This window comes from Brachycentrus maculatus, unplaced genomic scaffold, assembly GCF_059751285.1.
Source record: "Brachycentrus maculatus isolate JH-2025_06_01 unplaced genomic scaffold, ASM5975128v1 h1tg000055l, whole genome shotgun sequence".
Taxonomy (NCBI): Eukaryota; Metazoa; Arthropoda; class Insecta; order Trichoptera; family Brachycentridae; genus Brachycentrus; species Brachycentrus maculatus.
The window spans coordinates 5,287,865-5,304,677 of NW_028280809.1; the positions used below are offsets into that span (position 1 = coordinate 5,287,865).

Consider the following 16,813-nt stretch of genomic DNA (forward strand, 5'->3'; position numbering starts at 1 on the left):
AAACGTACAAAACATACTATTTTCCTTTTAGGGCTCTCGTTAGTGCTATAATTCGAATAAATTACTTTATTAGGACTAAAGCTGTCGTAAAACAATTCATTTATGGCCCCATTTGCATGCGGGGATTTTTTAATTAAATAATAAAAGCGTTTATGCGTTAAATACTCGAATGTCTAATAAAAATTATTTGTTCAATGCACTATCACAAAACAAAACAAGCGGGCTGAGAATTAGGACCCCTTTCGTATGCGGAGCAATAAAAAATGTTATAATAATTTGCTGAGAGACTTGTTAGTTTTGATTGTGGTGGACTTGTAAAGAATCTGCTTTATTTGAAAATTTCACTTGTCAATTAAAAATATTTGTTAAATACACTATCTTTCACAAAAAGAGCTGAAACCGCAGTAAAAAAACGCGTTAAGCGTGTCAAATTGAAGACTGTAAGTTGCATATCTGGCAAGAGTCTATGATATAGAATGAGGAACATAGGGATAGAAGAGAAATATGCGAGATCGAAGATGTCGTTAGGTGGGGAAAGGAACAATGGTATGCGCATGTGCGGAGAATAGAACTATCCAGACTCCCCCACATCGCATTGCCACATTGCACAGCCAACCCTAAGGGAGACGACCGGGCAGACCACTGAAGAGATGAATCGACAGCTGGGAATCGACATCGCATGAGTTTTATCCCTCTTAAAAACAGGCCACAAGGCCTACACCAAGAAGAAGATGTAGAAAAAGGGGAAGACTATCACAAAATAAGTGGGCTAAAAATAGGGTGCTCTTTTAGGATGCAGAAAAATAAAATAAAAAAAGACTTTAGTGAGTTTTGATTGTGGTGGACACGAAAAATTTTGCTTTATTTGAAATTTTCACTTGTCAAATATAAATTTTGTTCTATGTGCTATCACAAAATAAACTGGCTGAGAATAAGGAGGGGGGGGAGTTTAGCAATTACGTCACTCATTAAGAAATAATAATAATTATTGCTCGTTAATTTTAATAATCAATATGATTTATTAAAATTAACGAGCAATGAATAATGAACGACTGAAGAAATTATTCAAATGACTAATGGAGATAATCGAATCATTACGCTATCAAAATCGATCTAATTACTCGATGCATCATCAAATTGGAGAATAGAGCACTCTGGCGTAAATTAAATTTGCAATTAGGAAACAAAAGTAGATTTCACGAACAGGGTCCTTTCCCGATGAACAGGGTTCATCACGAACAGGGTCCTTTTAATGAAGTTAAAAAGACTTTTTTGAAATGAAAAACTTCAGTTATTATAATATATATTTTTAATTCTCCTACGTTTTGTGTTGGTCTCAATAGTGTAAAAATACCTCATTTTATTGGATAATATTATTTAATCGTTTTCTTTTTATGACATAGATTTTTCAAAAATATTTCAATGAAGAACTTCTTCAGTTTTTTTTCTATTCTCCATTTTTTTGTTTTGGTCTCAATGGTGCAAAAGTAACCCATTTTATCGGATTAATATATTTTAATCGTTTTTTAATGGATTTTTATACACTATTTACGAAAGCCTTTGTTTCAACTACAAAAATTTTAATTAAAAAAACTCATGAAAATAATAAAATTCCTATTAGTTTAAGAAATATGTGTACAACTTAGTAGACCCTTATAATCAGTGCTTGATTTTAATATTTAAAATATAAATTATGGAGTTTTACAAATAAAACGACAAATCAATCAATAAATACAATATTTAATATATCATCACTCCAAACCTTTGGCAATACTGACCGGCCCTAGTAATTGGGTCATCCCGTTAATTTAATTTTCGCTCATATAATTTTTACTAAATGATTTTCACCCATATTTATAACGCAGCGATATGCTTATCGCGGGATAACATTTTAGTGTGAAGTTTATTTTATTCATGGCATAAAATTTCACCTCGTTTTGTAGATTTATTAGGCATTAAGCGTTCTTGCAATCTGGATGTAGGTAGAATAATTCGGAGCATTTCATTGGGAGAGGGAAAATTATTTTACTTCATCTAATCAAGCCCATATTAAATTTGAATTATTTAGGTCAGTGTTTACTATTTACAGGCGTAGCGAGATACGCTGCTAAGATATGTATATGTTTTATATACCAACATACAAAAAATCTGGAAACATAATTATATCTTTGTAAAATGTAAATATCATACTTGATTTTCTATTTTTACAAAAAAAATAGTAAAAATCCTTAAACTACGATGGATTTTCAATTGTACATGTACTCTACATGTATTATATAATTTCATTAATTGATTTGGCTGTCACAATCTGGTAATTTCTATCTTTTTTTTATTGAAGATTTACCAATTGATATATAGGTATTTTAAATAAGATTTAAAGAAATAGTAGTATTTTGAAAATAACACTTTTAAAAAAAAAATCTTTCGTGACCCGTATTTCGATGCATTTGGCATCATTTTCAAACACAGAGATTTCGGTGAATTAAAAATTGTATAATCCTTGACTTAAAATACTGATTTAATTTATCAGTACGTATTATTATCCGCTTCTAAATAAATTTAGCTCAACATTGGTAGAATACGTAAATAATGATGATACACCATTTACTTACTTTAAGGAAAAAATATATGCTAAGCACGCTTCTTGTTTTTAAGTAAAACAAACAACCACGTTTAAATTTCCACGCTAACTCATTATTGGTTAGTACTTAAGCTTTCTTTAAAGACCTTCATGTTTCATGTAGAGTTTTAAAACGTTAAGAGGTTCCATGTGGTGTTGATCACCATATCATGTTGAAGGTGGCATGTTGATACTATTTTCTCTGTTTAAAATAAGTACATATTTGCATTTCATCTTGTATGAATGACAACTTGATACAGCTTGAAATTTGATCCTGGGTTTATATAATCTTAATATTATTAAATACAGATTTTATTGTATTAACAAAGAAATAAAATTTGTAGAATATACCATACATATTAAGGTACATTCGTGATATTCCCAATAAGTAAATTAAATCACTTATACTATATGTTATATGAAATTGAAGTATTTTTGTAAATTACAAAAACACAATTTTTTTCTTTTATTAAAAAAAAATTGTAAAAAGGTTACCGATTTGGGATCCCATACGATTACTTTATAATTTGTACTTAAATTTACAAAAAAATATCACAGATAAATAATATATGGTGCGTGGATTTCAAATGGTTTATGTGTTGTTTTTTTCTGTAGGCACCTTGAATGTTTTGTTATTTCATCGTTGATACGAATGATATCCTAACGACCCAATTTAGAAGTGTAAGGATTTTTGGGTCGATTCGTTGTAAATAGCTCCTATCTTGTTTATTACCTGCGCCTCCGATTGAAATCTACTCGCCAATAATCATTACTTCTAAATCATACCTAGATTGGATTTCGACCCGTTAAATTTAAACTTCTAACTAGTTTCCCTTTCGGCAGGAAACAGTTGGCACGATTTCCTCCAACTTTGGAAACTCGTTTGTTCAATTAAAATGGTTTGAATGTAATCGGTCAGGCGTGCTTATCAATCTTCTCGATTTGTTCACATTCAGCTATTAATAACTCGACACCCCGATGAGTGAATGGTTCGGATTTGTTTTGGCGAAACTATAAATTACAGCGTTAAATGATATTGAACCAAACCACTTCGCGGCAGTTGTTGATACTGAAATATAAATAATAAAAGTGTGGAGGTCCTCACCAAAACGTTACATTTCCATTATAAATTATTTAAAAAATTTCTAAACGAAATATACTTCTCTGGGATTATACTAGACATGGCTTTGACATTTGATCGACTGCTTGAGAAAACTTGACAGAATCTGAATCCATAACGTAGAAATATGTAAAAACGCCAGTTGCCTCCTTTGTATTTAATTCAGCAGTGTTGGCAAATGTGGAGGTCCTCACTTAAACGTTTCATTTCCATTATAAATGATTTTAAGTAATCAGGAATTCTAGCTTGTAAAATTGTTACTTTTTGGTTCGATTTAATGATTTCATATTGGTTTAACACACGATTGGTCACGTTTTGTCGCAACTGTAATTAAGATTTCGATAGAACACAGTAAACAGAACAGATTTGCATTTGAAGGACTTTTTGCAATATTGTAAATGTAACTTTTTGTTGAGGACCTCCACAAGTGTAATAAAAAATCAATTATTAATATAAAACCTAGCGGCCGTGCTAATGAAAAAATAATAGCCTTTTTTTCATATGGCCTTAGCTTGACTGTCGTTTGCGTGTCTCGGGTGTTAATTTCATTAAAATAAGTTATTGAGAATGTGAGCTATTTGCTTTGAGGTATATTATTTTTATTTTCTTCGTTTTTATTTTTCGAAGCATAACGTGAATCATTTAGTAGGTCAGGTGTCGAATTAGGCATTTTTTATTATTATTTTTTATAAGCCTTCACTCGTTTACGAGTGATTTTGGCTCTTACAAAACAAAGTACATTGAAATAATAATAAAAAAAGTATTTTTTATATTAAAAAAATATTTATATAAACAACACAGTGACCCTACACTGTAGACCCTAGAAATTAGTGTTTGATTTTAATACTTAAAAAAATACAAAATAAAAAATTATATAAGAGGAAATAGAGAGGAGAAAAATGACAATTACAAAATTAACTGAAATTAAGGAAAACATAAAATAAATTATTCTATCTTCATTAATTAAATTATATTAAAATATGGACATTAAAATTGTTACCTTAAATGTTACCATGAAATGTGGATTATATGTGGAGGTCCTCACCTAAAAGTTACATTTCCAATATTGCACTAAAAATCTGTTTTGTTTACTTTATTCTATCGAAATCTTGATTAAAATTGCGACAAAACGGGACCAATCCTGCGTTAAACCAATATGAAAATCAGTATATCGCACAAAAACGTAACAATTTTACAAGCTAAAATTCCTGATTACTTAAAATCACTTATAATGAAATGTAACGTGTTAATGAGGATCTCCACATATACATTATTGTAACAGTATTATATATATGTTTATTATAGGGTGTTAGAGAAGTACGACCTGTACTATGAATATGTATGATAGATTCAATGACTTGTTAATGTAACAGGGTGATTAAGAAACCGTTTACAATGTAGGATTAATAGTATCGAGAATGCGAGGTTTACTTTTCCGATGGCACTGATGTTATTTTATCGTTCTATTTTCGGTAACACTTAGCTACAGGTATTTACTTGATTTTTCCGTGTGAATGTGCCCAGTATAAATAATCCACCCAAGGTCATTGAGTGGGAAAAACCTTCTCTGTCGATAATTATTTTTCTCTGGCCAAGTTGGGCGCCATTCGCTTTATGCCCTAATAAATTAAGTTCTGTTCCATTAGATGTGTATGCGGGTTTCTTGGAGCTTCTTCTAATACCCCTTTCGTGCGTGGCTACCGAGGGCTTTCTCGATAAATCTCTATAACTTTATGTGCGCCGGTATGCGTAGTATGTGCTACACATTACTTTAATCGTGTTAGTAGCTACTGATTAATCTTTCAATGTTCCGTAATATTCGGGTGTATTTCTGGGGAGGGTAATTTAAACAGTTAGCGTTCCCATGTTTTCTTAAATGAAATATTATTCCCCGGAACGGATGAGTACATTACCATCTTACGATTTATTAAGAGCTCAATATGGACCTAGCGAATTACGAATTTCTCTCGGCTGTACTTCATGTCCCAACATTGGTCATTTCAACTCGTTTTTTTTATATGTCCGTCTCCATAGTGTAGTAGTTAGCGCTTAAGGGTACCGTGGCGGAAGTCCTAGGTTCGATTATCTGAGTACTCGTACATTACCATCTCATAATTTATTGCGAGCTCCATTTGGACTTTTCAATTTTCGAATTTCTCTCAGCTTTACTTCATATCCCAATATTGGTCATTTTTATTTGATTTTCTTATGTTCGCGTCGGTAGTGTATTGGCTAGCGCGTTAGGGTACTATGCTGGAAGTCCTGGGTTCGATTCTCAGAGTACATTATCATATCACAATTTATTGAGAGCTGCTTACGGACCAAGAAAATTAAGGATTTCTTTAGACTGTGGAACTTATAAGAGAGTTTTTAAACACCAGGTATTATTATATTCTTCTTTTCTTCAAACTGTTATCCGCATACAATGGTACATAGAACACTGCATCATATAAACGCAGTATTTTCTTGATCGTTAACACACCGATTAGCTCTCCATTTCAGGTTAATATAAAATAAATATTACAGTAAATAAATCACTTTTATTTATTTGACCCCCCACTGTGAATCAAACCCGGGACCTCCAGTACGGTAGCCATACGTGCCGACCATTACGCGCCCTTGAGATTTTTTTTTTAAAATGGTGCTATACAAATTATCCAAATTATTATTACTACACTAAGAAGGAGACAATAAGAACATTATGAATTACGATAATTTTAATTGAAAGAAACTGGGTTGTAATGTTGTCATATGAAGAATTAGAAAATATAGAATTCCCATCTCCTTCTTCCTGGCTCTATCCCAACTTATCGTCTTTGTAGACTTTTAAGGTGAGCTCTCGTCATCCTCAGGTCGTAGGGTCTTTTTATCACACACAATGCCACCTAGGTCATACCTTCGAATCTTGTTATCTTTCTGTATCATCCATGCTTTTTTAAGTCTTCCTCTAGATGTCTCTGATCGCCTGGTTTACAATACGTCCAAGTTCTCTACGTCCTATGTGGAGAAATATTCCTTCAACTTCTTCAAACCCTTATCCACACCCCAATGGTGCATAGGGCACTGTATATAAACGCAGTGTTATCTTGATCGTTAACACATGAAGGGAAGGTGATCAGCCCTCCGCTTCAGATACCAGTCCAGGGTGATATTGAATAAATATTAGAGTGAAAAAATCACTTATATTTATTTGACCCCCCCCTGGGAATCGAACCCGGGACCTCCAGAATGATAGTCGAGCGTGCTGACCATTACACTATGAAGGCGGAGAAATATAGAATTCTTAAATATAGCATTCCTATAGCGTACGTCAATAGGATTTTTAGTGTAATGGTGCCATTATGGGATCTAATGCTTATCCTATCGGCCCTACGATAAAGTGTCGGATACGTAGCATGTTCCATTTTGTTGATTTTTACGCTCAAAGGTCGCAATTAAGCGGGCAGTAAATGGCTAACCGATTTACTTGCCCGGCGGTTTTATGAACCAACAAAGGCGGTTTTCTCTCTCGTTATACTTTGTTTACTGAATAAATTGTTTTCTGGTCGGGGCACGGGCAGTATAAAATTATAGGCATTTCGGGGAAACAAACAAAGAATAAGTTGCGATCATAGGATACTGAGATTTAACACCGCCAAGCGTGGGTACGGTTTGTTTTCTCACACGACTGCCTACCATAACATAAAGTAAACTTAAATACGATTTTTTGATGTAATAAAAAGTAAAGTAATTCTAATTGTGATGTTTAAATAAAAGTAAAGTAATTCTATTTACAACATTTTTAGTGTGTTAAAAAAAACTAAAATGGAGATAATCCAGATTTGTAAACACGTTATTAAACACACTCAAAATGTTGTAATAATCAATTAGAATAACATTACTTTTTATAACCTTAAAAATCGTATTAAAGTTTATTATCTATCTGTATAATCTAGGTTATTATCTGGTCAAATTATAAGCTAAAATATTAAAATGAAGAGTATATTTTCTGGCGTTTCTTGTATGTGATGAAAATCCAGGATTCGGAACTCACATACAAACGAAAGAGTTTCTGCTCAATAAAAAAGCTTTTTCATCTCACCAATAGATGTCTCCAGTGAAAATTCTAGCGATTCAAGTACAATGTTTCGAAATTGGATCACAGTTTATTAATGCTGTTCTCGATGCTAGTGGTGTTTGCATAAATGAATTGAAAATGTGGTATTATCATATACAAACGTAATTTATATATATATATATATCAAAAAATTATACGAATAGTAAACTTTAATACGATTTTTAAAAGTAATAAAAAGTAATGTAATTCTAATTGTTATGTTATTTTATTACACTGTGCAGGCGGATATTCAAATGAAGAATGTAATGAACTGGCGAGAAGAAACCGTCATAAAACGCCGTAAAAAATAATTTATTACAATCGTTCAAATAATCGAAAGTTCTACTTTTTTACAAGAAAAGAGGTATCTCAATTTTTCATCTCACAGAATGTCGAGAAAAAGCCTTCTTCTGAACACATTTCTTGTTTATTTGTAACTATTATTCACTTTCCACTTGTGTATTTCAGTCGTGCTAATATATCTGTAAACTTTTCTAAAGTTTAAAGAAAACACTTGTTTTTTACCACTTGAGTTTTATTATAGACTATATGTTTCAGAAGTTAAACTTCCATCATTCAGGTCTGTATAATAACTATTAGTTATTATACAGACCTGAATGATGGAAGTTTAACTTCTGAAACATGTAGTCTATAATAAAACTCAAGTGGTAAAAAACAAGTGTTTTCTTTAATCATTGTAACATGTCTTACCACAAAGTTAATGCCGAAACAATAAATCAAATAAACTTTTCTAATTCAATAAGTTTAGAGCCTTTCTAAAACTAACAAATTTGATTGAGTAGTGTTAATATTTCTATTAACTTTTCCTAAAAGTTAAGTATAAACCGATTCAATCGATAATATATTGTTTTATTTAACGGAAATGTTGGTAATATTAATATATTATTACTCACCGAGATTTTTATGTCTATCGGTTTCGAGACGTACCCGTCTCTTCGTTAGGAAAATCACTACAACAGCATGCAAACAAGACTAATCGGTACACATAAAAATCTCGGTGATTGGTTATATACTAATATTACTAACTTATTAGTAAAAAAAAGTAAAAATTACTAACCAAAAAGTAAATGCTTGAAATATTAATAATATTGTTATTGGTCTTTTTCGTATTGTTTAATCTTCGTTTATACCTTATGGTGCATAGGGCGCTATGTTATATTGATACTTGATACTGTTTCATATTGATCCACCAGGAAATGGAATCAGGAAGCGAATCTGTCACCGCAATTACAAGGATATTGCGCAGACCGAACATTTGCCATTTAGTCCCTAAAACACATTAAAATTGTTTCGGCGAATCAGATACTATCCTCGTCATTGTGGGAGCAATTGAAATCGTTTAATTGCTACTATTGTCTAGTGTGAGAATATTGAGAGATACCGGAAATGGGATCAATATTGGGATCAGTCGAGTATTGTTTTCCATAAGTGATAAATTTCCGTAAGAAGGTCCGGGGGAGATATTTCTGCTACAATAACTCAGTATATATATTTTAGAAATGCCATTGTCTGCTTCGGAATCTGCCCGCCAAGCTGGCATTGTCTGATAACCGAGAGCTTTGTTCTAGTCTGCTGTGAAACCGTGGCGTGGATCTGCTCAACTAAGTTTGTCGTGTGTTTAACCACTGGGAATGCTCGTGGTTAGCTGAGCAGAACTTGGTCTTATTTTAAATGTGCGCAAATAAAACGCATGTTATATGTTCTTTAAAAAAATGCCAAAAACTCAACATGAAAAAATAATATTTATCGCCCGAGAGCATATATGAAATTTCATTTCTCAAAAAGATAATATTGTGCCTAACATATATACATATTTAAAAATTATTGAAACATTTATTTGTTAACTACATAAAACTAAATAACTAGCTAACCATCTCGCCGCTTCCTCGCAGGGGTAGGCAGAGAGAATTGAACGCCACACCACTCTGTCTTTGCAAACATTCTTTGCCTCTTCCACATTCATGCATCTCCTCATACATACCCGACGATTTCTGATTTCTGACTGACTCCTGACCCAGCCGCTTTTAAGTATTTGACATACCTGATTGGGCCAAGTTTTCCTCGGTCTTCCACTGCTTCTTTTTCCAGCTACATGTGCCTCATAAATTTGTTCAGCCGTTCTTTCCTCACTCATACGTTCCACATGTCCAAACCACCTCAACACAGTTAATATATATATATATATATATATATATATATATATATATATATATATATATATATATATATATATATATATATATATATATATATATATATATATATATATATATATATATATATATATATATATATATATATATATATATAGTTAACTGTGTTGAGGTGGTTTTAAGATAACGCTGCGTCAATACGATACGATGCCCTACGCGTCATTGGGTGCGAATAAGGGTTAGAGAGAAGAATTCAGAAAAAATCTCAACATGTTCAATTAGAGAAAGCTATATACTGCACAAATTCTCAACTGAGGCAACAACCGTCAACTAATACATCAATATTACTTAGATACGAATGGAGTGATACCATTAAAAAAAATAGACAAATATATATATATATATATATATATATATATATATATATATATATATATATATATATATATATATATATTTATATATATATATATCTATCGTAGTCATACAGGAGAAAGTAACCAAGTGCATTTTGTACAAAAACGTTATCATTGACTATTCGATATCTTACTAGCTTAATATTGCCCTGAAAAAATTCCAAAGGGTTTTTAACATGGAAGTATAATGTATTGACTTGGTAAAAATGACTAACTGCATTTATTTTGTTTATTTTCTTATATGTAGAGATCCACCAAGCCACCTTGTGTGTCTTGTCGGTAGAGTTTTTTCATAATATTCCAGCTTGTTAAATTATTCAACTTAATTTTTTTGGACAAAATACTCATTCTTAGACAAATTCAATCACGATAAACCGGTATTAACTTCATATTTTTACCGTTTCAAGAGTACCACCATTTCCGGTAATTTTGCGTGCACAAGTTAAGACAGAGTATTTTGCATTTCTTAACAACATTACATGGGAACGTTATATAAATACACCCATACCATATATAGATTAGCAAGGATACAATTATCAACTTACCACTCTAACTTAAAATTTAAGTCAAAATCTAAGTCGGCAATAATTATAATTCCTTATATAAATACATAATACTAAAAAGTTTTTCAACTTATTCGGGGACTTCCTTTTAGCCCCGGGATCGCTACAAGCCCTGACATTTCCTTTTGAATATATTTGCACTTGAATTACAAATGGACTGTAATTTTAAGGCTGCGAAGCATCCCTTCTTATTCTGAGAAAATGCTATTTTTCGTATATCTCAACCAAAACTCAGTTTAAATTATTTTTGATATCTCTCATTTCGAGAGAAGATACCGGAGAAATTTCTAGAACCATTTAAATCCGAAATACTTTGATAAATATTTTAACGACTGGAAAACACATCACGATGTAGTATGTACCACTTCGTTATTTAAGATAATATATTTTGGTAATTTGATCGTTCCATCATGCTTTGTTTCAAATATATTTTACAAAACACTTGTATACGACCACTTTTCAGTTTGTTTGATGTTAACCATCACTAGTTTTGAAAACTACTGATGTTCTCATGAACAGGCGAAAAAACAAACTCAAATATATACTTACATTAAAACCATCATGTTATTCTACAAATTTAATGCCAAATAAATTATTATAATATGCATTCTTTTTTCATAATTTATTCCCTACATGCACTCAAACCATTTCATATATACGTGTAACGTCGACTGCTGATATCAGTATTGCAGTTAGAGATGTGACTAATGGGTTGTTTAACTGTTACCTTTTCGGTCATCCATTCATTCTGTTACCTGTTATTCGTTATTTTTTTCGGTTTCTATTTTTTTAACATTAATTTTTTGATGTCAAAACATATTGGGATATAGAAGTGCGTACGGACTAAAGATCTAACACACGACACTTTTTATAGATGTCGTTATTCAATTCGATCGCCCATGTTTAATTGCGGTACTTTTCGTACTTAAAAGCAATTAATTTAATTTTAGTTGGTAACTAAAATTACTCCAAGTTACACCAGTTATAGATCACAGTAACTGCTGTTTTTCTCCATAAAAGTGTTGTTCATTAGAGTAATCTCCACTTTTGTCCATTAAAATTCTTGGTGGTCGTGGTCAATGTGATTGCCACTCTGAATCTGTTCACAGTCGCTAGTCTCTAGTAACGACGTTCCTAATGACTCTAGTTGACTCCGGGTGACTCGCTTTATTACGACATATAAATTCCGTATAAATTAACAGTAATCACTGCATCAAATTACTCTCCAGTATGTCGATAAGATATGACTGCTAACGTACGGACTATTAGAACTTTGGACCAGGTGAAAGTTGTGTGAAATATGTACTTGTGTTCACTTGAGAACTACTAAGTCAACAAGATACATATTATAAAACTTGTTGAATAAATACAGGTAGCATACACACTATTAAAATTAGCAATTGAATTATCATTTAAACGGAATTCCGTTCCAAAAAAGGTAAAATACAGGTAGCATACACACTATTAAAATTAGCAATTGAATTATCATTTAAACGGAATTCCGTTCCAAAAAAGGTAATGCGGGTTTGTAATCTATCAACAAAATGAATACATTATATTTGAAACGGCGGATTGTGGGAAATCCAAAACATCACAGTATTTTTTTCATATGTTTTTTTATATTTTGTAAAAAAGGTATCCATAGATAGGTATAGAAAACTTGAAATTGGTATTTAAAAAAATAATATTTCTAATCCTTTTTACCGCTTTGCTTGAAAACTAAAGGCATAAATGAAGTAACAAAAAGTGATGTCGCTTTATAGGTGGTTCATTGTTTTATTGTAACATCCCAAGTTTATAGATATTTCATTAATGAATTCAGACTTTACTGCTTTATGGCCGGTATGGCGAAAGCTCCAATCAGATTCATCGATTCAAATTTAAAATCTCGGTTAGGGCTGTAAAATATAATTATTCGATTATTTCATCGAAAGTGTGTATTTGGTTTGGTGATTTAGGGTTAATGTCGAAAGTTTTGTACGTATTTTCTCAAAGCGTTTATCTGATTATAAGCCATTATTTATATCATGTTGAAAATTCATTATTTGTGGTCCGACTGAAATCCGACTGAAATATTTTCAGCAATGTCCCAGCTCCTAAAGCATTATTACCTAAACTTTTCGCGTAAATTGGATTTTTCTCCGAAGGCTTAAAAATTTTCATTCGAATTTGTAATTATTACGTTCCCTAATGTGGCAATGAAACAATAATACGACCGCAATAAAAAAGTTGACGTTGCATCTAGAAACACTGAAAATCGTTTAAAAAATTGCGATTAACTTTGCTTAAATAATCCTAAATATTCATCAGAAAAACAACGGTTACTTTACCTTCCTGTCGATACTAATCGATTAAAACTACTGGTTTTAAAAGCTTCAACCGTTAGAAATATTAGTTTAAAAATAATCTACACTCCGCAATTAAACTATTTATTACCACATGGAATCGATGCCCAGCTGTCGAAAACATATTTCCAATATTCCTGTGAGTCACAAATGCTAACATACATTTTTTTAAATGCAGAATTAAATACGTTTTTTTTTTTAAATAACCAACGCGAATATTGGTCATCTTTAAACTGTGGTCAGTCCCCAGATATGATGTCAGCTAGTTTGACGGAACTATATATGCAGTTAGTCAGTCTCCAATAACGTATTGACATTAAATATATTCATATTCTGACTTGTTAGGTATGTCGACAAAATCTTTCGTGCAACTTGTCAATGTCACGCTTGTATAGGCTCGCTATCTCTGCTCAGAAAAGAAACATAATAAAATTATCTTCGGGTGAAAATATCACGATTTCCTCACAGTCTGATTTTCAAATAATGGCTGTAAGTATATTTATTCCCCCCTCAATAATCAAGTGCTAACCATGTAGATCAACTTGTAAAGATAAGAATGGTTCTGGGGCGGGGTTTCGAAGATTGAAACAGACTTTTAAAGTTAATATTAGATTGAGGAAAACTTGTTTATTTGTGGTTATTCAGTAAATAGAATAGGAAAAGTTAAAATTGAGTTTGCAATCCATAAGAAGGCAAATAAATTAATTTTTATTTTAAATACTAAAAAGGAATAGATTTCGGACTGATCGGAAACTTTCCGTGGATCGATCGATGGAGTGTTAAGGGGGAATTCACAACTTTCATTGGAAAAAATATAATTCCCAAAGTTTCTAAACCTACAGAGTACAGTAGATGGAAGATAGATCGATTGATAGAAGTAATTAAAGCGCTGTGTGCCTTGCGATAATGAAGAGGGACTTGAATTGTTTGAGTCAGAACGCGAATAATTTAATCAAAGATATATAATTCAAAATACTAAAATAAGACATATTATTTTATGATAGAGCTGATTTTAGTAGATTTACTCGTGTAAGAATGTGGTGAACGGGTAAGACGGAGACGAATAATTAATCAGACGAAATTAAACAACTTGACGTGTGCGAATGAAAATGTTCACAAAGTGTTTATTAATAAATTATTTTACACCAAACTTTTCATTGAAAATTCACATTGATACTAAATGTCTCCGTAAAAAGGCTTTATATTCTATAATAATAATGTTTTTTCACTAAGACAATACTGGGATACGATGTCGCTTTCAAAATATCTAGCTAGAAATAATGAACGTTGACTTTTTTTCATACTCGTTTGTTAGAGAGTTTATGTAGTATTAATAATAATAATATACAATTGCAGTATTTATAAGGGTGTCTTTGTAACTCTCACAAGCTATCTGGGACAGTGTTGAACAAAGCTTTTACAAGCTTTTTTTCAATACTCGGGTACAAATGCTGCATTTTATTGCGCTTTTATTCCGATTATAGAAATATCCTTTGTTAGCAAAGGAAGCAAAACGCACATATATCATTCGTTTATAATTATTTTTATTCGTTTTAACGACATAGTTCACTTCAGTGAATATTGGTTTTGTTTTAAAGCTTGTAATATCCGCACTTATCAGATTTAACTTTTGTACTGACATTTCTTAGTAGAACTGCATTTTATGAAATAAAACAACGACTTTGTATCAATCAACGATTCCAGATACATTTGTACATTATTTTAATTTACTCAACTCCGACAATACATTTTCCTTTTTTTTATAAAACGCTTATCATATAATAACTGCATGTAATTATTATAAAAATACCCTACATAAATTAATTTTATTCGAAAATATTTTTTTCAGAAAAATTATATTAAATCGTGGTCTTCAACCCCTGCTTTGCTGTGTATATAACATAATTTTTTTCTAGCCTTCAACCAGTCTGATGATGTTGGTAACAACGAAACTCGGTCACTGGTCAAATAAAATAAACGTTGAAAAAAAACTATAATGTTGTTGTTTTACTATTTCCATACAAATATTTTTGATACGAAGTAACGTTTGCGTTGTTTTTAGAGCTTGTTCTGATATGTTTTGTTTTGTTTTTTCAGGTGAGTTTCCTTTCCATATCTCGTCGGAGATAACATCAGGAGTAAAATATACAGTCAACGCGGTAAGTAGCAGCTTGTAAACACGTTTCTAAGAAAACGTTACAAAGTTTTACATTTCTCGCGTGGTTAAGAAAGGCATTAATTTGAATATGAGATTCTCCCTAAATTTACGCATTTTTCCGGTATTATCGTACATCGTACGCGTTCGCGTAAGGTTATTTCACCTGCGGCATCATTAAAATATCAGTAATATAAGCAAACTGATTAAGAGGATACAGAGGATAGATAAAAGCATTTAAGAATATGAAATTTGATAAGAAAAAGAAGTATTAATTATAATTTCACTCGACTCTTAGAAAACGTTCACCGCACAAAGGAAGCGATCGAGTCGCGGCTTTCCATACACGCCGTTTTCCGCGCACCGTGTGTTTAGATATAAAGGATAATTATGGGCAGGATTTAATTTCCAAGATCAAGTTTAATTATGAAAATTTCATTAGCGATGGAGGTTGGGAAATTGGTCTCGCTTCTTTGAGGTTTTTCATTCCGCGCTCCCACAGGCTGAACAGAAGAAAAACGACTCTATCCTGCCACACGTTACGTAACAAAGTTGCATAAATTAGTGGAAAAATACAAAGGAAACGTTGAATGCGAAGGATTTTTGTACGCTGATTAGATCCTTTAGGGTATAGAGGCAAAGGAGTTTGGAGCGGAATGTGATTTTAACTACCCACGACATTATTACGAATATTATTTATTTATTTTTGCAATACGATTAACTAGGTATTTGCGTATCTTCTGCGAACACTTCCCTAGGCTCCATAAGGCCCTTTAAAACGACTTCACTGTTAATTAAGTTACAATTTAACTACCATGTATGTATTTCTGATATCCTGTGTGTACTTACTTTATTTGATATTTTAGTTGGGTAGACGCTCGACTGTGAATCTCGCGTCGCGGGTTCGATTCCCGCCAATTGCAAAACAAATTCAAGAAATATTTATTTTCAATTTGTCTGCATGTTTGTGATGTATTTTTCATATTAACCTTCCCTAACCTTACTATACTAAAGACTCTAATAGAGGCTTTGCGGGTTATTACTTTTAAAAATATTAGGTCCAGAATTTTTCGTTTTATTTGTCTGATGTAACTTCGATTTAAATATACAAAATAAACACTTGTCTAAGAACACTTTTTGAGTTTATTAATGTTGTTCTCGTTGCTAGTGGTGTTTGCACGAATGAATTTAAAAATGTGGTCTTATCATATACAAACGTAATTTATATATATATATATATATATATATATATATATATATATATATATATATATATATATATATATATATATATATATATATATATATATATAAATATATAAAT

At 31.7% G+C, this 16,813-nt stretch overlaps 1 protein-coding gene and 1 long non-coding RNA gene across 3 annotated transcripts in view; both read left to right on the plus strand.

Moving 5' to 3' along the window:
* Positions 1–16,813, plus strand: part of shg (DE-cadherin) — a 526,542-nt gene that overhangs the window by 103,033 nt on the left and 406,696 nt on the right. The window lies entirely within an intron of this gene.
* Positions 1–16,813, plus strand: part of LOC148311950 (uncharacterized) — a 72,075-nt gene that overhangs the window by 32,298 nt on the left and 22,964 nt on the right. Inside the window, exon 3 of the long non-coding RNA XR_015839321.1 lies at positions 15,432–15,493. This is a non-coding gene — a long non-coding RNA (uncharacterized LOC148311950). The remainder of the gene's footprint in view (positions 1–15,431; positions 15,494–16,813) is intronic.